The sequence below is a fragment of the Taudactylus pleione genome, unplaced genomic scaffold (genome assembly GCF_031769625.1).
Source record: "Taudactylus pleione unplaced genomic scaffold, aTauple2 ptg000946l, whole genome shotgun sequence".
NCBI lineage: Eukaryota > Metazoa > Chordata > Amphibia > Anura > Myobatrachidae > Taudactylus > Taudactylus pleione.
This window is the reverse complement of record NW_028285347.1, coordinates 1,696,065-1,717,082: the sequence shown is the minus strand read 5'-3', so window position 1 is coordinate 1,717,082 and position 21,018 is coordinate 1,696,065. Positions and strand designations below refer to the sequence as shown.

At 45.1% G+C, this 21,018-nt stretch overlaps 1 protein-coding gene across 1 annotated transcript in view; it reads left to right on the top strand.

The window, feature by feature from the left end:
- Nucleotides 1-21,018, top strand: part of TDRD12 (tudor domain containing 12) — a 206,771-nt gene that overhangs the window by 59,109 nt on the left and 126,644 nt on the right. The window lies entirely within an intron of this gene.

Here is a 21,018-nt window from a genome sequence, read left to right as displayed (position 1 = left end):
TATTTAGTCTTCTCCAATAGTGCACAAGCAAGTGTGAAAGGGGGAAAGAAGAATAATGGGCTCTAGTATCAGCCACTGGAACACTGTGTTGTAATGAACTTTAATAATGGCAGCCAAGCAGTATGTGATGTGTTTAATAGCTGATGTCCGATACTTTACATTGCTCAAATTCAGCAAAACAAGTTTTTCCCCTGCAGATGACTTTGGATTATTAACTCGTACATGCCTGCAACTTCTTCCAAAACCCATCTCTTTTTCGAATTCTGCTCTGTAGCTTTCAGGCTTTTACACCAAGCAGGATAAGTGATTCCCTCCCTCCCTTTCTTGGGATATACCAGGCTTCTCTGCAATTGATGCATTGTATCTATAGAGCAGACTGTGTTCCTGTGCAACAAAAAGTAACAACTCTAGTTGGTGTCAGGACATGGCTGACCAGCAAGGAAGACCGTGAGATGGATAAGCAACATATTTCGTAAACTAGTATTTTGGACCTGTAGCTAGATAACGTTAGCAGATGCTGCAGGTTTTTTTTTTTCTCTCTCTTTCCCACCTTCCCGTCTCTGTCCTAGTCTGTCTCAATCTCTTTTATCCTTCATCCATTAGGGGACACTGAAACTTCTGACAGTGGGGTATAGACGGTGGTTGAATAGAGCCTGGCACTTTAAGAATCTAAAAAACAGAAATTTGGTTGCGCTTATCAATCCTTGTAATGGCAGAAAATAACCTCAGAACACCATGAATATATTAAAGATACTTTATATCAGACAAACAAATAAAACACTATGACCTATATATAGAATTAACCATGAAATTAACAATATAGAACAGAATAATTGACAACACCCATGTGGTCAAAGCTATTAATATACGTCGACACAGATATTAAAAAATATATAGGTAAAAATCCACTTGATATACTAGATCCTGGAATGGAAAAATTCCACAAGCATTTTTAGCAATCCTTGCTGTATTTAGTCCTTTATTATATTTAGCTGGTGAAATATTGAATTGGCAATAATATCAAAGTCTCTGTGAATATACCCGTTCATAAAGTGTTTGTGTGCTTAAGTAATACCTGATGTGCAGCGATCTCTTATCTCCAAATATTTAGCAGGGATCTTGTTATAATAAAAACACTCCGCTGGCTGTGCTTCTTATAATTATCCCAAAGAGGAGTTATTCCAACTGAATGGATACTCAGTCTCTCCCAATAATGAAGCAGGAGATTTCCCCGACTTACTGTATACCGCAGCGTGCCTGTGAGGTGGATCCTGGTTCAGCGGCACCATAGGAATCCGGGCTAGATGTTAGCCTTTTAATGTACCTCTGCACGCCAAGGAGATGATCACTTGGGGTAAAAAAGCCAATTTTTCGGTTGTAATCCCTGTCTCCAGGGCAGGGCCGTAGCTAGGGTAGTGCAGCTGGTTCCATCGCACGGCACCACAGGGCAGGGGGCGCTGTTTGGGCCTATCAAATTTCTGTTTGTTATCATTCTTGCTTGTAGCTTCCTCTTCATCCCCAGCATCTCCTGGCCTCTCCTACCTCTTCCCTGGCCCTTCCCCATGAAGCCAAGGCCCTTTTCTAGGTGCATTATGTCCCTTTGAAAAATCAGGGGGGCGTCAATGCTCTTTCTGGCACAGGCATCAAAAAGTCTAGTTATGACTCTGCTCCAAGGTATCAAGTGTTCTTTCAGAGAGTCGACCTTGGTAAGTTAATTGTAAATGAACCAGGTAACTGACGCGTTTCGCTCCGCCCAGAAGCTTTCTGAAAGGATCTAAAAGTGTGAATGGCTCCTCCCCCTCTATGCCCCATCAGCCCCAATTTTAGAAATGTGTCTGAGAAGAGCAGGTGCACATGGGGCTATCTCCAGCCCCTTTTTTAACAGTATTTTATATTATTTAGTATTTTTTTTTTCCTTTATCATCCATCTGGGGGTTGCCATTACTCTCCGTTATGTCTAGTGAAGTGTGGAGTCGGACACTAGCTTAATTGAAACTGGCTCCCACCCCCTATATAACCCTTCCCCATTCACCCTAAGCTCAGTTTTGTTTTTAGTGCCTTTGGAGTAAGGCACTGGCTAGATAGGTCCTAGCTTTTTAGCTAGGGCTTATTTATTTATTGTAATGTTTGATTTGGGTGCTTAGTTTCTGGCAAACAGGTAACAAGCACTAACAAAGTGGGAGTAAGTTTAGAGATTTGTATGAATCCTGTTCCCACTCTAAAGACTACCCTTCAGAGAGACACCAAGCTACAAGGTCCCTGGGTCTCTCCCTCAATGCTAGACATACATCTGATGGGGCCGCAGTCAAGAAGAAGGTGAATTTACATAATGTATAATACCTGGATCGCCTATGTATAGCCATGATCAAAAGTTTTGAGAATGACGCTAGTATTGGTTTTCACAAAGTCTGCTGCTTCAGTTTTTATGATCGCAATTTGCATATACTCCAGAATGTCATGAAGAGTGATCAGATGAATTGCAATTAATTGCAAAGTCCCTATTTGACATGACAATGAACTTAAATCCAAAAACAACATTTCCACTGCATTTCAGCACTGTCACAAAAGGACCAGCTGACATCATGTCTGTGATTCTCTCATTAACACAGGTGAGAGTGTTGACGAGGACAAGACTGGAGATCACTCTGTCATGCTGATTGAGTTAGAATAACAGACTGGAAGCTTTAAAAGGAGGGTGGAGCTTGAAATTATTGTTCTTCCTCTGTTAACCATGGTTACCTGTAAGGGAACAAGTACAGTCATCATTGCTTTGCACAAAAAGGGCTTAACAGGTAAGGATATTGCTGCTAGTGAGATTGCACCTAAATCAACCATTTATCGGATCATCAAGAATATCAAGGAGAGCGGTTCAATAGTTGTGAAGAAACCCAAGAAATGCCCAGCAAGCGCCAGGACCGTCTTCTTAAGTTGATTCAGCTTCGGGATCGGGGCGCCACCAGTGCAGAGCTTGCTCAGGAATGGCAGCAGGCAGGTGTGAGTGCATCTTCATGAACAATGAGGCAAAGCCTTTTGGAGGATTGGCTGTTGTCAAGAAGGGCAGCAAAGAAGCCACTTCTATCCAGGAAAAACATCAGGGACAAACTAATTTTCTGCAAAAAGTACAGGGATTGGACTGTTGAGGACTGGGGTAAAGTTATTTTCTCTGATGAATCCCCATTCACATTGTTTGGGGCATCTGGAAAAACGCTTGTCCCGAGAAGGAAAGGTGAGCGCTACCATCAGTTCTGTGTCATGCCAGCAGTAAAGCATCCTGAGACCATTCATGTGTGGGGTTGCTTCTCGGCCAAGGGAGTGGGCTCACTCACAATTTTGTTTAAGAACACAGCCATGAATAAAGAGCAACTTCTCCCAACCATCCAAGAACAGTTTGGTGACGAACAATGAACTTTTCCAGCATGATGGCACACCTTGCCATAAGGCAAAAGAGATAACTATTATCCTAATGCTCTTATTGTAATGCACTAGATAATGCCAAATAGACATTTTTCCAATCTGTTATCTCTGCCCAAGCCTCTAACCCCAAGCGACTTTTTAATACATTTAAATCACTTCTTACCCCTCTGTCACCCAACCCACCTGCTACTATCAGTGCACAAGATCTTGCTTCCTATTTCAAGAACAAGATTGATAATATCCTAAATGAAATGGTAATCACTTCCTCAGCCAGGGTCTTGTTCAATTCCCAACCTGAACCCTGTGGCATGTTCTCATCATTTGACCCCACTAATGAAGATGAAGTGGCTACACTCTTCTCATCCTCCTACTCTACTACCTGTCCTCTTGATCCTATACCCTCACAAATCAGTAAACCTCTGTCTCCTCTGCTCATTCCACACTTAACTAAAATCTGTAATCTCTCTTTCTCTGCTGGTATCTTTCCATCACTGTTCAAGCATGCAGAGATCATTCCCATTTTTAAAAAACGAAATTCTGACCCTATCTCCCAGCTACCTTGCCCCTCCAAGCTACTGGAGAGACTTGCCTACACTCGCCTCACACACTTTCTTAACACCCACGACTTATTGGATCCACTTCAGTCAGGCTTTCGTTCCCAACACTCTACTGAGACGGCACTGACTAAGGTAGTAAATGATCTCGTCACCGCCAAGGCTAAAGGCCATTATTCACTTCTAATTCTTCTAGATCTCTCTGCTGCCTTTGACATAGTTGACCACTCTCTTCTCATACAAACACTACAATTCCTAGGTCTTCAAGACACGGCTTTCTCTTGGTTCTCATCCTACTTCTCTAATTGCTCTTTCACTGTTCGCTTTTCTGATTCTACCTCCACTTCGCTACAACAATCAGTTGGAGTACCACAAGGCTCAGTATTAGGTCATCTGCTTTTCTCAATATATACCACCTCTCTTTTCAAACTAATCAGCTCTTTTGGTTTTCAGTATCATCTGTACACGGACGATACTCAAATTTACCTATTCTCCCCAGATTTGTCACCATCTGTGCTGGTCCGTGTCACTGAATGTCTCTCTGCCATTTCATCTTGGATGTCATCTCGCCACCTCAAACTTAATATATCCAAATTGATATATCCGATACGAGCGCTAATGTATAATAATACTAAATATGTAGATTGTTGTATAGTGGCTAGTGTATTGTTGAGGATACGTGCTTTACACCACCATAAATTAATATATCCAAAACAGAATTTATTATATTTCCACCGGCCAATAGCAGTTACCAAACTGATATCTCTATTATTGTTGACAACTCGACAATCAACCCCACCCCACAAGCTTGCTGCCCAGGGGCGGATTGGGCCACCGGGACAGCGGGATAGTTCCCGCTGGGCCGGCCCCATACACCCCTCTGCCGGGCCGTCTGACACTGCCTTCCGGGCCGGCTAACATCGGCTGCCGGACCAGGCCAATTTCTATGTGTTGGGCCAGCTGCTGTGCTTCCTAGATTTGCGTTCCTAGGGAACGCAAACAGGGAGCTGTCACCTGCTCCGGCTAGCAAGCACTTCATAGTGCCGTTAGCCAGGAGCAGCGCTGCACCGACGCGGCAGTGCAGCATAATGTATGGGGCTGTTGCTCCAGCCAGGGAAGTCACAGTTTGGCTGTGTTAGAAAGGGTGGTCCATTTGGGCACAAGACCACCCCTCAGAAGTGCGGGCAGCGGGAGACGCCAGTTCGGACTCAGGAGCGGGATTGACGGGGGCGGGGTTGTTCCTCGTCCTCAGCTTCTATTCACAGCGGTACTCCAGCACGGTCTGATCGTCTGAACCATGCAGCCGCCGCACTACTGTCACAGACACAGCATGACCTGGTGCTCCAGGTAAGAAGCCCAGGTGTCCTATATGCAAATAGATCACTGCCTGCCTGTCCTGCTGTGAGGAGACTACAAGCCCCAGCACACACTTTGTCAGCTGGATGTGCTGGGACTTGTAGTGCCATCACAGCTGGACAGGCCCTAAAAAACCCGTGATTTTATATATACCATGTGTGTGTGTGTATATAGATATATATATATATATATATATATATATATACACTCTGTGTGTAAATATATTTATATATATTCTGTGTGTGTATATATATGTTTATATACTGTGTGTGTGTGTGTGTGTATATATATATATATATATATATATATATATATATATATACACTGTGTGTGTATATATATTTATATACTGGGTGTGTATGTATATGTATGTGTATGTGTATATATATATATATATATATATATATATACATATATATACTCAGTGTGTGTATATATATTTATATATTTATGTATATATATTTATACTGTGTGTGTGTATATATATATACACTGTGTATGTATGTGTGTGTATGTATATATATATATATATATATATATATAAAACATGCAAGCAGGTAGCTGGCACTCCTCCACTGTCAGTAAATGCCTGGGTGCCCTCAGGATAAGTGTATATGGACAGTAGAAACCTGCGGCACTCACAGGTCTTGGTAACTCACAAAAAAATGCAGGTGACACTACACCAGTAATCCCTCTTTGTCAAAGTGGTGTAGTGTCACCTGCATTTTTTTTGTTAGTTACCAAGACCTATGAGTGCCGCAGCTTTCTACTATCTATGTCATATAAATATAATTAAAGTTTAATGATTTTAAATAAATTCCTCTTACTATGAATTTGTACACCTTGCTTTTAGTCTGCTTTAGTTACACACACACGCACATACAGTATATATCATGCCAGTACTCTACACTTTAATGGTACCTGTCCACATGCCCTCCCTCCTTCTAGATGCTCTCTTTCTCTATACATACATACTCCCACTCAGTGTCCGTGCCCTCACTCTCCCTGTAACTCACCCTCAGTGTCCGTGCCCTCACCCTCCCTGTAACTCACAATGTGCGTCCTTAGCCTGCTCGTCACCTTACTCTCAATATTCCTGTTACTCATACTCACTGTCACTTACTCTGACCGTCATTGTCCTGTCACTCAGTCATATTCACCTATGTATCACTCACACTGACCCTCAATGTCCCTACACTCATCAATTACAGTCTTGCCAGTCACACTATCACTCAAGCCAAGTACAGTACCACACAAACAACCACAATGTTACCGTCACACACTCACCCTAAAGGTGGTTATCCACTTGCCGACAATGAAGGACTTTCGGGGGCTGTAAGGTTATTGTTCAGTCGTTCATTATATTGTGCAGTGGCTATTGTGCCTACACACTATCGTTAGTTTGACCGTCATGTTCGGGCGATGAGCGATGCCAACAACGACCAGCGGGAGCGCGCTTCGCTGGTCGTTTCCGGCATATCCACTACACGATTAATGAACAACTGAATGATAACAAAGTCGTTATCATTCAATCGTCCATTTATATCGGCAAGTGGATCCTGGGCTTAACACTCACACTACTTAACACAATCACCATCAATGTTCTCCATCACAAAAAATTAGCAGGAAAGAATGTCAGAACGGAAACAGACACTGACAGAGGGGAGGAGAGCGAGAGGGGGAAAGTGGAAGATGGGAGGGAAGAGAGAGACAAAGTAATGGGATGAGGGAGAATATTAGAGCAAAAAGGGAAATTGTGGAGGGAGAAAAGAGATATGGGGAAAAGACAGAGCGGAAAGTGAGAGATAAAATAAGAAGGGGGAAGAGGGGAGGAAAAATGGGGCAGGAGAGAGAGTAGGAAAAAATAAATTCCGGCAGCACTGGGGAAAGCAATAGTTAAAAAAAATAAAAAGAAAGCTAGGCAACGCTGGCCATTACATTTAGATTGTGTGTGTATATGAATGTTTTTAAAATGTTAATTTTTTTGTGGATGTTTTTTGCTTTAATGTGTATTTTGGGAAGAGTGTATTAGCTGTATCCACACTAAATTTTCACACACACACACACACACACACGATTCACACTGGGGTCTATGTAAAAAGCAAAGTGAAAGCGTCATAAAAACATATTTTGGCGTCCAACTCAGAATCAGGCCTAGTGAGGAGGGATCCCGTCCCCTCAACAGACCCCACCCCCATTAGGGCTGCTTCCATAAATTTCCCGGGCTGGTTTTCCATCCCAATCCGCCCCTGTTGCTGCCTAGGTGTCATCCTTGACTCCTGAATGTGGGGAACAAAAGATAGTTCAATCTGTCTAAATCCTGTTGCATCTAAAAAACATAGCCAAAATTCGACCATATTTTACGCAAGACACTGCAAAAACTCTAATACACGCACTCATTATTTCCCGCATTGACTATTGCAATAGTCTCCTTACTGGTCTTCCCAAAAACAGGCTCTCCCCACTACAATCCATTTTGAATGCAGCTGCGAGGTTGATCTTTCTCACCAATTGTTCAGTGTCTGCTGATCCACTCTGTCAGTCCCTCCATTGGCTGCTGGTCTTCTACCGTATTCAATTTAAAATACTTACACTCACACACAAAGCTATTAACCAAACCACACCAACATACATCTCTTCACTTATCTCAAAATATCTTCCAACCTGACATCTCCGCTCTGCACAAGATCTGCGTCTCTCTTCCCCGCTCATTACTTATTCCCATGCACGGTTACAGGACTTTTTTTGGGCTGCACCCACCCTGTGGAATGCTCTCCCACACACAATAAGACTTTCCACTAGTTTCCAAACATTAAAGCGTTCTCTGAAAACTCACCTCTTCAGTTAAGATTGTCAGATTCCAGGACCACCCACCTAACCTTTTATAGCTCCCTATCTAACGCTCTTCTTATAGTAAACACCCATCACATCTTCTCTTCCTTCAATTTAACATCATCCTAACCCTAGGCCAAATTTCCAGTGTGATTGGATTATACAGCCCACCAAGAACATCTGCAATCGGGCTGGACCAATTTGCAATATGTAGCCCCTAACCTTGTGTAGATTGTAAGCTTGCGAGCAGGGCCCTCTTACCCTTATGTATGTCTTTTATGTAGGTATGTCTTTTACAACCCAGTATAATGTTAATTCAAATTGTAAAGCGCGACAGAATTTGCTGCGCTATAGGAAAAACTGTTAATAAATAAATAAAATAACTAAGTGGTTCGGTGAACAAAATATAAAAATTTTGGGTTCATGGCCAGGAAACTCCCCAGACCTTAATCCCATTGAGAACTTGTGGTCAATCCTCAAGAGGCGGATGGGCAAACAAAAACCTACAAAATCTGACAAACTCCAAGCATGGATTAGGCAAGAATGGGCGGCCATCAGTCAGTATGTGACCAGAAGTTGATTCACAGCACGCCAGGGCGAATTGCAGAGGTCTTGAAGAAGAAGGGTCAACACTGCAAATATTGACTCTGCATAAACTTAATGTAATTGTTAATAAAAGTCTTTGACACTTATGAAATACTTGTAATTTTACTTCAGTATACCACAGTAACATCTGACAAAAAGGTCTAAAAAAACTGGAGCAGCAAACTTTGTGAAAAGCAATACTTGTGTCATTCTCAAAACTTTTTGGCCATGGCTGTATACTGCCTCCCGCCACAGTGCTTTTGAGCTGATTGGCCGGGGTTGTTTAACGTACTCACAGCTGCATACATCCCAACATGACCCTCTCCAGGAGGGACGCAGTGCTCTGGTCCTGGACTTCCCTGGTAAGAGGTGGGGCTGCAGCGCAGTTCAAAATTCAAAGAGGGGAGCCACACCAACTGTCATTTCATACGCTGCCAAACATCACTGGCTGGGACTCACTGGCAGTTGGTGTGACTCCCCTATTTGAATTTTGGACTGTCCTGCAGCCCCACCTCTGGAGCCGCCACCAATCATAAATTACCAGGGAAGTCCAGGACCAGCGCATTGTGTCCCTCCTGGAGAGGGTCATGTTGGGAGGTATGCAGCTGTAGAACCGGCATGACTCACACCTCCCCAAGAGTTCAGCTTCAAAAAGAAATTGCAGAAGCAGCAACATGCTGCTAGCTTTTCTTTTTTAGTTGAGTCTATTTATGAAAAAAAAAATACAAGAAACAAAATCCCCACCCCCCCCACCCCCAATAAACCTTTAAAAAAAATAAATAAAAACATTTGTAGTATAAAGCCATTGTCCTATAAACCCATAAAAATAGAATCATATCCAGTATATGACAACTGTTGTCAAGTAAGAGCTGCAAAGGGAAACATCTTCTAGAAACAGTATGCACCAAGAAAGTAGGTCATTCCTGGCTCTCCTCACCCAAAACCCACACCTGCAGATAAACTAACTGAGAGGCCAAATAATAAAGGCGGAAATTCGGCAGTGCCAGGCCACCCAACACTCATGGCCTACATAGATTCTTTAGTTTAAATCAAGATTGTTTATTTGCTCAGACAGCTATCAGTCGAAAAATACGAGGAGAAATATAAACGGGCCTGCTGAAAAAAATACAAAAATTTTGGGAGAACTATAATTTTAACCAACCCAACCTGTAACGGTCAAGGGAAGTTTATTCCAAATGTGCAGCTTAGATTTCAAGAAGTCAACTTGTGGCTGGACATTAACAGGGCAATTCAATTTGGAGCGAAAAGTCAGTTTTTGCGATAATTTCGCACCGATGACGTCATTTTCGCTGGTTTTGGTTTTACCCCGTATTCAATTTCAAAGACTTTGATGTTAGAAAAGTCTTTGAAAAAAAAAAACGGGGATAACTTTTCACCACTGAATAGGTGGCGAAAAAAAAAGTGCAGAATTGGGGTTTAGGGGTGCAGGCTTAAAAAATATAGCCTGCATCCCTGGGAATGTCATTTTTAAATAAACTGTGAAAAAAAGTAAAAAAAAAAAATAGAGACACCCCCAAATTTTTTTTGAAAATTTGGGGTGAAAAAAAAAAATGGGAAAAAATTGTTTAAAAATAGGGAAATAGGTTCAGGGCTATTCTGCAAGTATGCGGCAGGTGTATTCTAGAATAGGCAATTAGTGGCAGGTGCATATTTGCATTATTTTTAAATAAAGACTTTAGGGACTTAAAAATATGCTAGTACCCTTTTTCATGTACCCCAAATTTGATGGGACCACTTAAAAAAACGAAAAAAAAAAAACGAAGTGCTCTTCTGCATCACTTCTTCAATGTCGGAAAAAAAACAGCTGCAGCCGCTATTTAAAACCCCGACGTTCATTTGCAGGCTAAAACGGGGGTACCCATAGTGATCCCCCATGTTTTTACAGTTTTAGGGGGGTCCTACAATTTATTCCAGGTAAATTTCATTTTTATTCGCCGATCCTACTTCGCCGGGTCCCGTTTTCGTAGCTTTCAAATTGAATACGGGGATAAATCCGGCGTGCGCCCCGATACTTTATCCCAGGAAAATCTCCGATGTGGAGCGAAAAGTCCAGCATGGACTTTTCGCTCCCATATTGAATACCCCTGTAAGTGGGATAAAGTCCAACACCATCACTGCCCCGTCATCTACCGAGTCCGCCAGCTGCAAAATCGAATACAATCCTAAGATTCTGTGAGGTAGATTTCCCTGGTATAAAACCCGTCTGGTCGGGATGTACATCCCGACCAATCACCCTATTAAGCCTAAGTGCAAGCATCTTCGCTAATATTTATAAGAGCCAGGATCAAAAGGATCTTTGACAGGTTTTGGGATCATAGTAATAATGGCCTCTGACATTCATTAAAAAGTTCAAGGAGTCTAGGGAAAAAGAAAAGGGCATGCTTCTTCTAAAGCTCAATAGGAATCCCGTCCACCCCTAGGGCCTTAACCCCCGGAAATGAAGAAATGGCCACCTCTATTTCCTCTATAGTAAATGGAGAATCAAGGAATGCACTACTGTCCAGGGAAATGGATGGGAAGGATATAAGTTCCAAATATTCAAGTAACACTTCTAAAGTATAGTGAGCCTGGGAACAGTAAAGACTAGCAAATTTACACCAAGCTTTGGAAAATTCCACCCATGGTGGATGCTCCTATTGCTAGGTTGGTTAGGAATACTGTTATTCCCACAACACAGTCTGTAACTCCTAAATATCCTATGGATTGGAAAAGTTAGACTACTAAAATCTTTATTAACTTTGTCAGGAATGTCGCTGCGTCCAACTTTGACCAGCGCCTGGGCGATAAAGGCTATCAGTCCCTGGATGAATCAGATGATTACTTGTTTTCAATCAGGGGATTTGTCTGACGCTAGTTCCTTAGCTGATCAGATTTTGGAAGCTCTAATCTGTTCCAAGAAGAGGTGAAGCTTTGATAGATACTATTCAGGTTCAGTCACATTTCGGCATTGGTCACAGGAGGAAAGAGTCTGTATCTTCCTAGAACTACGGATGAGATGTAATGCGGCTAATACAGCTTGTGTAGCCGGTGGTATTGACGCAGCTGGTATAGCTGGTATATCTGATGAGGAATTGATGCGGCTTGTGCCGCTATCTGGTATAGCTGGAGGAATTGATGCACCTTGTACAGCCGGTGGTATTGATGCAGTTGGTATAGCTGGAGGAATTGATGTGGCTTGTGCAGCCGGTGATATTGATGCAACCTTGTGGAGACCGTGGTGCGGCTAATACAGCCGGAGGAATTGATGGTGGAAGAACAACAACGCTGAGGAGGTATCTTGCCACAGAAACCGGAAAGGCATGTACAGAAACGCTATAGCCGGCAAGGCTGTGAGGATGCAGGCATTAAAGAGGTGACGCACCAATCAGATCAATGGAGAATCGTTTTGTGCACCCAGCGATGAGCGATGTCATCCGGCGTGCAGATCGCCTAGCAACCAATGGAGCAGTACTCACGGCAGGTGGAAGTGGTAGGAACAATCATTGACATGTTGGAAAGTGACAAACCGCACCGGCTATTTGTAACAACACCATAGTTATCAAGGATGCCTACCTCCATCAGCATCTTTAGACCATCAGCATTTTCAGTTTCAGGCCCTACCTTTCGGTTTGGCCACCGCTTCCAGAGTTTTTACAAAGGTTATGGCACACATGATCTCCCTGCTCAGGAGTGGGGGAGATGAACGTGTTAGCCTATCTGGACAATTTGTTGCTAAAGGCACCTTCAAAGGTCCTATTGCAACAACATCTTCAGATCACCTTAGACATGCTCCAGAGATTCGGCTGGCTCATCAATTTTCCTAAGTCAAATTTAATTCATCTCAGAGGGCGGTATTTGGGCCTTCTCTTTGATACTCTGTGTCACAGAGGCTTTCTTCCGCAGGCAAATATTCAGGATCTGCAATCCAGAATAAGGACCATATTACAGATATCTCATATCTCGGTTCTCAGGGCTATGCAGATACTGGGGAAAATGGTGGCTTCATTCGAAGCTGTTACTTTTGCCAGATTTCACCCCAACCACTACAAAATCAATTGCTTCAGCGATGGGTAAAACCAGACCCTTGATTAAACAGGTTAGATGTTCAGATTATCACTACAAACCTGGCAGTCTCTCCGGTGGTGGCTACAGGATGCAAATCTGAACAGGGGTTGTTAATTGTCACCATAGACACCAGCCTAACAGGCTGGGGGGCGGTGGTTCTAGACAGACATAGGGTCTTTGGTCTGTCCAGGAAACCGCTCTTTCCATCAGTATATTGGAATTAAGGGCAATTGGATATGCATTCATTCAGACTTAATGCTATCTAAAGAATTTACCAGCGCGAATCCAATCAGACAATGCTACAGCAGTTGCTTACATAACAAGCAGGGTGGCACACGCAGCTAGAAATGAGGGAGGTTTCTCACATCCTTCATTGACCAGAAAATTGAGTTCCAACTATTTCAGCAGTTTACATTCCAGGGGTGGACAACCTGGAGGTGGACTTATTCAATCGCAACAGTCTGCATCCAGGGGAATGAAAATTACACCAGGAGGTGTTTGCAGAAATAGTTGCCAGATGGGGATCTCCAGACACAGATGTAATGGCTTCCCGTCTAAACTAGAAACTCCAAGGTACGGATCTCGTTCCCGGGATCTTCAGGTATCCCTGGTGGATGCCATGACAGCACTTTGGGTGTTTCAGCTGGGATACATCTTTCCTCCTCTGGTAATGTTACCTAAGGTAATTTAGCAGATTCATTATTTGTGGCACGACCGGTCATTCTGTTGGCTCCAGGCTGACTGCGCCGTCTTTGGTACGCAGTTCTTCGGAACATGTTGGCAGACGCTTTGTGTCGTCTGCCCCTGCACCCAGATCGGTTACTTAAGGGTCCATACTGTCACCCCGAGTTGCCTCGCTTGGCTTTGACTGCATGGTTCTTGAATCCAATATTTTGAGAGCGAAAGGGTTTCCAGAGTCTGTGGTGAAAACCATGATACAGGCTCACGAACCAGTTACTTCCCAGATTTATCATCAGACCTGGAATAAATATATATAATTTCTTGGTGTGAACAAAACAAGTTCAAACCTGAAAGGTTCAGAGTGTCTCGCCTCTTGTCTTTTTTACAAGAGGGGTTGGTTAAGGGTTTGAGATTGTTCTCTCTTAAAGGACAAATTTCGGCTCTATCAATCGTGTCTCAGAGGAAACTGGCCATCCTTCCAGAAGTTCAGACCTTCTTGCAGGGGGTTCTTCGCATACAGCCTCCTTATGTCCCACCGGTTATGCCTTGGGACTTGAATTTAGTTTCCATTTGAGTCTTTGGAATCTGTAGTATTACGATATCTCACTCTGAAGGGTATCTGAATTAGTGGCTCTTTCTTGTAAAGCTAAGTTTTCATGAGGATAGGGTGGTGTTATGCACTAAACCTTCCTTTCTGCCAAAGGTGGTATCTGCTTTCCACATTAACCAAGATATTTTCCTTCTGGCTTTTCAACAGAAATCAGTGGCTAGTGTACAGTAGGTTCTTCCTTAGCACTGTTGGATGTGGTACGTGCGTTAAGACTTAACTTGGACCACACTGCACCAAAAAGAGACTGGCCTGCCTCAAAAGGATTCATCCGTAGATGGGTCACTTCTGCCATCCGACAGGCATATTGTCCTCGAATGTGACTGTTCCGGCCTCAATTCGGTCTCATTCGACTCATGCTGTTGGGGCCTCTTGGGCTGTATGGCATGGTGCCTCAGTTCAGCAGCTCTGCAGAGCAGCTAAGCTGTCATCCGTACACATACATTTGGTGCAAAGGATGCCACTGTTGGGCGGAAATTTTTGAGTGGTCGATTACACGCCCCCCCCTTAATTGGCTTGCTTTGGTATATCACCCAGAGTAATGGCATCTCCCAGATGGATGATAAAGGAAATACGATTTTTACTTACTGTAAAATCTCTTCCTTGGAGTTCATCTGGGGAATGCAGCAAACCCTCCCTTGTTTGATTTCATACTAAGATACCTTTTTGGTTTCTGGTTTTTCAGTCCCTTTCGTGGGTCTCCTCTGGCTTTGTTAAACATAGTCTGAGCTTAGGGTGGAAGGGGAGGGGTTATATAGGGGGTGGGAGCCAGTTTAAATTAAGCTAGTGTCCGCCTCCACACCTCACTATGCATAACCCAGAGTAATGTCATCCCCCAGATGGACTCCAAGGAAGAGATTTTACGATGAGAAAAAAATCGTATTTACTTCACCTTGAGGATGGGCAGACTGTAGCTGTCACAGTCTGCCTGCAACGAGGCAGCCTGTGTCCATTCACCCTATGGAAGGGGCCCCTCTTCTAAATAGCACTGCTATGAGGGTTTTTTCTAAATGAGTCCACTAACTCAGCTGAACCCACCATAGCTGAAACCGACTGGGTCCCCCGCAGCCCCCCTCCCTGCTCAGCACTCTGGCCACAGCAGCAAGTGGTAAATACACCTCTCCTGATGAGCAGGAGAGGTGTTTATCATGAGCAGGGCAAGTGACAGCGGTGCTCCCGCTCTGTCACTAACAGATGATTCCATAGCGCCGGTGCTATAAACACTGGCGGTGTCTCCCTTGCCCATGGCCAGAGAATCTCCCCGCGGGCGCGCTCTGCAATGCAGTTCGTAGCGCGGCACTCGCTTATTACACTGCTGCGCCGAGTGCATACAGCTGCTAGCAAGCCCGGCTGTTTGTATTTACACTGCCGCATCGGTGTCCTATGTGAGAGGCAGGGGGGATAATTGGGCGCTCTCCTTGGGAGCTCTTTCAATGGCTCCGATTGCTTCTCCGGCGCTGGTGTTAATTGGGGCTGTAGTATGTAGGACTCCGGCTAATGTCTTAGCCGGAGCCATGTTCGGGGGTAAGGGACGGAGATTAATAGCGGCGGCTGTAGTCTCCCACTGAGAGCTATGCGCCGCCGCTGCCTCCTCTGCTAAGTTTGGGCGTGCTGTTCACAAGGAGCGGTGCCATCTTGATATCAGCAGCAGTCCCAGTGCTCCCTCTCCCCAGACAACATTTTCTCAAGCAAGCACTCCAAACTTTTTCTTATTCTCAGAAACTGACAGAGCCAGTTCCAGAAGCCTACACAGGGGGTCTGAGAGTTCTTACATTGGGGGTAGCATTATTATTGCTAGATTCTGCTCCTCCCTCTCTATTGCTCTGTCTGCTTCAATGTTGCTTTGTTTGCTTCAGATCTTTATCTGCATCAGCTGTGTGTGTGGGTGTTTTGTGAGCTTGTTATGATGTCTTCTAAGGCTACAGGCAAGACTGCTTCACAGAAACTGTTTGTAGGTGCAAGAAGAGGTTTACCCATGCTCGCTCTGAGGGATCATCCCTGTGTGAGGTTTGCGAAGCAGAGAGTGCTAACGCAGCTCAGACTGTCATGCCCTCCTTAATAAATAATTTGGCTGGGGTCATGGCAGATCTTATGTCTGCATTAGCCGCTTCTCGTCGTGAATGGGAGGCTGCCAGGGATGGACCTAGCACATCTGACTATTATTTTCTAGCTGCAAAACCAGCATGGGCTCAGGATTTCGCCCGTTCAGTGGATAGCCTAGCCCAGAGGATGGGTTCGGCATCTAAGACTTTAATGCGTTAAAAGCAGGTTTAAGCAGTAACACTGTCAACAGTCATATAGAGGGATAGAGACACCTATTGTAGAGGCTCTCTGTTCTAGCGCATCCCTAATGCTCATATAAGTTCAGTGACACCTGGTTGTTTGCTGTCACCGGCATCCCGGTCAGCAAGGGGGACAGGGTGTCTTTTATTCGGAACAGTGGCTAAATGTCCAGTGGATGTGGACAGAGCACGGTCTGCTGTCCTGCAAATGCCCGGCATCATCCGTCAAACGGCTCCAGTAACACTTCCTGGTCCAGCGATCAGCTGACGCTTTTCTCGGCCAATCAGGAAGGCCGTTTTATCAGGTCCTTTTATTGTTCATTGCTTCAGTTATACATTACTTTGTCCTGCCATTCCGCCTACTAGATTTTCCATGAAGATCGGGTGGAGCTTCGTACGCAACCTTTTTTTTTGCCTAAAGTGGTCTCAGCATTTCACATAAATCAGTCGATTGTGGTTCCGGCCTATTCGATTCGTCTGGAGCTTCTTACTACTTGGATGTGGTACGGGCTCTTCAAGTCTGTCTGGCCCGCATTGAGAGGTTACTTAAATCAGGTGCTCTGTTCATCCTTTATGATGCTACTCGAGGGGGCTGGCCTGCATCAAAACAGACCTTGGCTAGATGGATTTGTCTGACTATTCGGCAGGTTTATGTTGCCTCTACCAGACCTCCGCCTGTGTCCATCTCCGCACATTGTGGGTACTTTTTGGGTGGCATGTAGAGGTGCTTCGGCTTCTCAGCTTTGCTGTGCTGCTATGTGGTCTTCTCTGCATTCGTTTGTTCGGTTTTATCGTTTCGACACTTTTGTGACCTTGACTTCAAATTTTGGTCGCAGGGTGTTGCAGGTGGTTCAGCACTCTTTCCCCTGGGATGGTAGCTTTGGGACATCCCCACTGTCAGAAACTCCAGTGTCCCCTAGTGAAGGAGAAAACGGAATTTTGGTACTTACTGTTAAATCCATTTCTCCGATGGTAAGCAGAACATCATCTTCCGGCTCTGTAAGCAATTTTCATCATCTGGGTGCAAAATTGGGAGGCAGACTTTCTAAGCCGCAGAATGTGACCTTAAACCCAGACAGCTTTCAGCTACTGGTTCTCTCCTTGGGTCTGCTAGTCATCGACATGATAGCATCTTGTCACAGCCAATTACCGATTTATACTGCTCGCGTACCATGGATCCGGGAGCTCATCTTTTAGACGCCCTGTCAGTTCACTGGACCTTCCCACTCATGTACATCTTCCCTCCAATCTTGTAACATTCATTTTGAGATCTAGGGGCTTCTCACGGTCAGTCGTCCGCACCATGGTTAAGGTCTGGAAACCTTCCTCGGCCAGGATTTATCATTAGAGTTTGGAAGACATATTTTGAGTGGTGTTCGGCTCTAGACTTCAACCCCAGATCCTTTTACTTTTCGCAAGTCCTGGCTTGCTTACAGGCTGGATTGGATTTGGTCCTCCGCCTTTCCTCATTAAAGGTAAAGGTTTCTGCTCTTTCTGTTCTCCTCCAGTGGCAGATTGAGCTGTTGCCTGACCCACAGAATTTTCTGCAGGGCGTCTTTCGTTTATCCATACAGTGGCTCTGGAACTCAATTTTGGTTCTTCAGACTCCTCAATCATCATCTTTTCTCCTTCATGCACCAGGGGGACACTATAGATAAAGATACTGGATTATAGGCGGGTTGTTGAGTGGAGCTGACACTTTAAATGTAGAAGTGTGAGTGACTCCTCCCCCTCTATCTCCCAGAAGCCACAGTTTTACAAATGTGCCCGAGGGAGCCGGTCAATTGGGGCTGAGCTCAGCTCACACACAGTATTTTTTATTTTATTTTCCTTTTATTTAAATTTTTAGCTTCCCACATAGCCATGAGAACAGGCTGACAGACAGCTGCATCTGTCAGTCTGCTACATGGAGGCATCAGGGGGACCCACCGCCATTAATAGAGAGTGATTGTCCGGGTTACAGGCACCATGACGCTAGCTCAGGGAGGGACATGCCGCAGCCTATTAGAGGCCACCGCAGGACCTGATGCCAGCAGCTGCGGGCATCAGGGACTGAGATAAAGAGATCCTGCGGTTTCCCCCCCCCCCTTACTGTGCCCCCCTCAAGTTACATCGCTTATAGTAGTTAGGCGGCGCTTGTCTGCTTCTGGGATATCAGTAGCAGTGCTGCTGGTAGATAGACAGCATTAGCTGCCACTCGGAAGGGAAGAGTATCGGCATTGTAGTCGGCACTGTTGCGGTGAAGAATTAGCCGGCGGGAGGGCAGGGGTTGGAGCCGTAGCGCTGGATTCAGCACACATTAGCAGTGTTTCAGACACCAAGGCAGCAACCTCATTGGCTCTCTCCAGCATGGGGGGGGGGCTGAAGAGACAAGACAGCCCATCGGCCTTCTCATCTGCACCATTTTACACAGGCGCTCAGTGCAGACTTATGCAGATAACGCAGACTGCTGCACTCCGCAGATCCAGACTCCTACTCAGAACTCCAGTGGTGATTCGTCCCCGTTAAAGAGGTCGTGAGAGCACTGGGGTGTTCTCTGGGCTGCTGAGTGAGGGGGATCTGCATTAGGGAGGAAGATAATGACTCTTCTTCCTCTGTACCCAATTGTTCCTCTCTATATCTGTGAGTGAGGTACCTCTGTTACTGTCTGGGTATGTGTTCTAACATCATGACAGGTAAAGGGGCAGCTGCTAAAGCTTCGCAAAAGGTGTTTGCTTGTTCTAAATGTAATACAAAACTATCTCAGGTGCGCTCTTATGGAGCGGCCCTATGTGATTAATTTGTCTCAGGGGCACCAGTGGTAGCGGGACCCTCTTCAGATTCAGCCCCTATGCCACCTTGGTTATCAACCTGGGCAGGCGTTATGTCGGATCTATCCTCGGAACTAGCTGCGGCACGCAGAGACAGAGGATTGGCTAGGACCCTAGTTCCGGTTCCGCAGAGACAGAGCCAGGTTGAGTGAGAGACTTAGCCCGTTCTGTGGAGGGCTTGGCTCAGTTCATGGGTACTTCTGCTTCCTCTTATAGGGTCAGTGTGTCCACTCGACCATCTAAGAAGAGGCTTCTCCCAGCGGTCCTCCAGTTGGGCGACTGGCATGGAGCCTCTTTCACAAGAGGATAAGAGGGAGTTGGAGTCCTTTTCAAACAACGACGACCTTCACCAACAGGCTTCTGATTCGGGTGTCCATGGAGTGGAGGCCCTCATCCTAGCGGTCTGTCATATTTGAAGATCCCGGACGAGGAGTCCATGGTATCTCCAGATGTACTGTGTCCTTATTTAGAACGAAACAGCAATTTTCTTTCCTTTTTCACAGGAATTAAATGCACAATTGTCTACTATTTGGCAGCATCCTGACAAGAAATTTCAGATGCCCAAGCGGTTTTTGTCTATTTACCCTTTTCCTAAATCGGTCATTGAATAATGGGAAGCTCCTCCTCCAGTCGATCCGTCAGTCTCGCGGCTCTCCAAGAAGACCACGTTACTGGGTCCTGCAGCTACAGCCCATTAGGACAGTTCCGACCGTAAGTTGGAAACCTCCTTAAAATCCATCTCTTAGGTAGCAAGGATGTTGCTCAGACCAGCTTTGGTTGGGCGAGTGGGTCAACAAAGCTGTTGAAAGGTGGGCAATGGAGTTGGTCAGCAGCCTGGAATCAGGAGTGCCAAGATCCACACTTGTTCTCCTAGCCAAACACATTCGTGAGTCTGCCGTATACTTAAAAGATGATTCCATGGACATTGGTCATGTGGGATCTCAGCGTCAGCAATAGCGGCTGGCAGGCGCATGCAGAGTCCAAGAGGGCTGTGGAGGGTCTTCTGTTCACTGGGGATATCCTTTTATGGACCTGAACTGGACAAATGTATCTCCAAGGTTACAGATGGTAAGTTTTTTTTTTTTTTTTCCCTCCACTACCATTCCGCTTAGCTCTCATGCTGATCCTTCCTTTCGCTGTCTTCAGGCCCCTCATTCCTTTCGAAAACCCATAGAGGTAAAGGCAGAGGCCGCCAGCCTGGATCTACCCGCCGTCCGGACCCCAAACCTGCAGACAAATCTGCTGCATGACGGGCTCCAGGCCCACCTCGGAGACTCCAAGGTGGGGGTTCGCCTTTTACGGTTCATGGATGTTTGGTATCAGACCAGTTCATCAATTTGGATCCGCAATCTGGTGTGTCTGGGCTACAAAATAGAATTTGCAGAACCCCCTCCACATTGTTTTTTCATCACGGGTCTTCCCTTCCGGCCAGAAGCAGACTGTGCTTCTGCAGGCAATCCAGAAGCTTGTAGATTTCGAGGTTTTGATGCCTGTCAAGGTTTCTACTCCAATCTCTTTGTAGTACTGAAATTAGACTGCTCTGTCTAGGAATGATCTTGGATATGTCTGCTCTATGATCAGACAAGGCTCCTGCAATTTGTCAACTTGTCCTCCTGGTTCTTAAGCCGAAAAGGATGTCCGCTCACCTATTCATTCATCTTCTGGGAAAGATGGTGGCAGCTTTCGAGGATCTTCAGTTCGGCAGATTTATTTCTTGTCCTTCCCAGTTAAATCTTTTGGCCCAGTGGTCCGGATCACATCTTCATATGCACCGCCTGATCCGGCTGTCTCCACAAGCACGCATCTCCCTTCTCTGGTGGATTCAGTCCGAC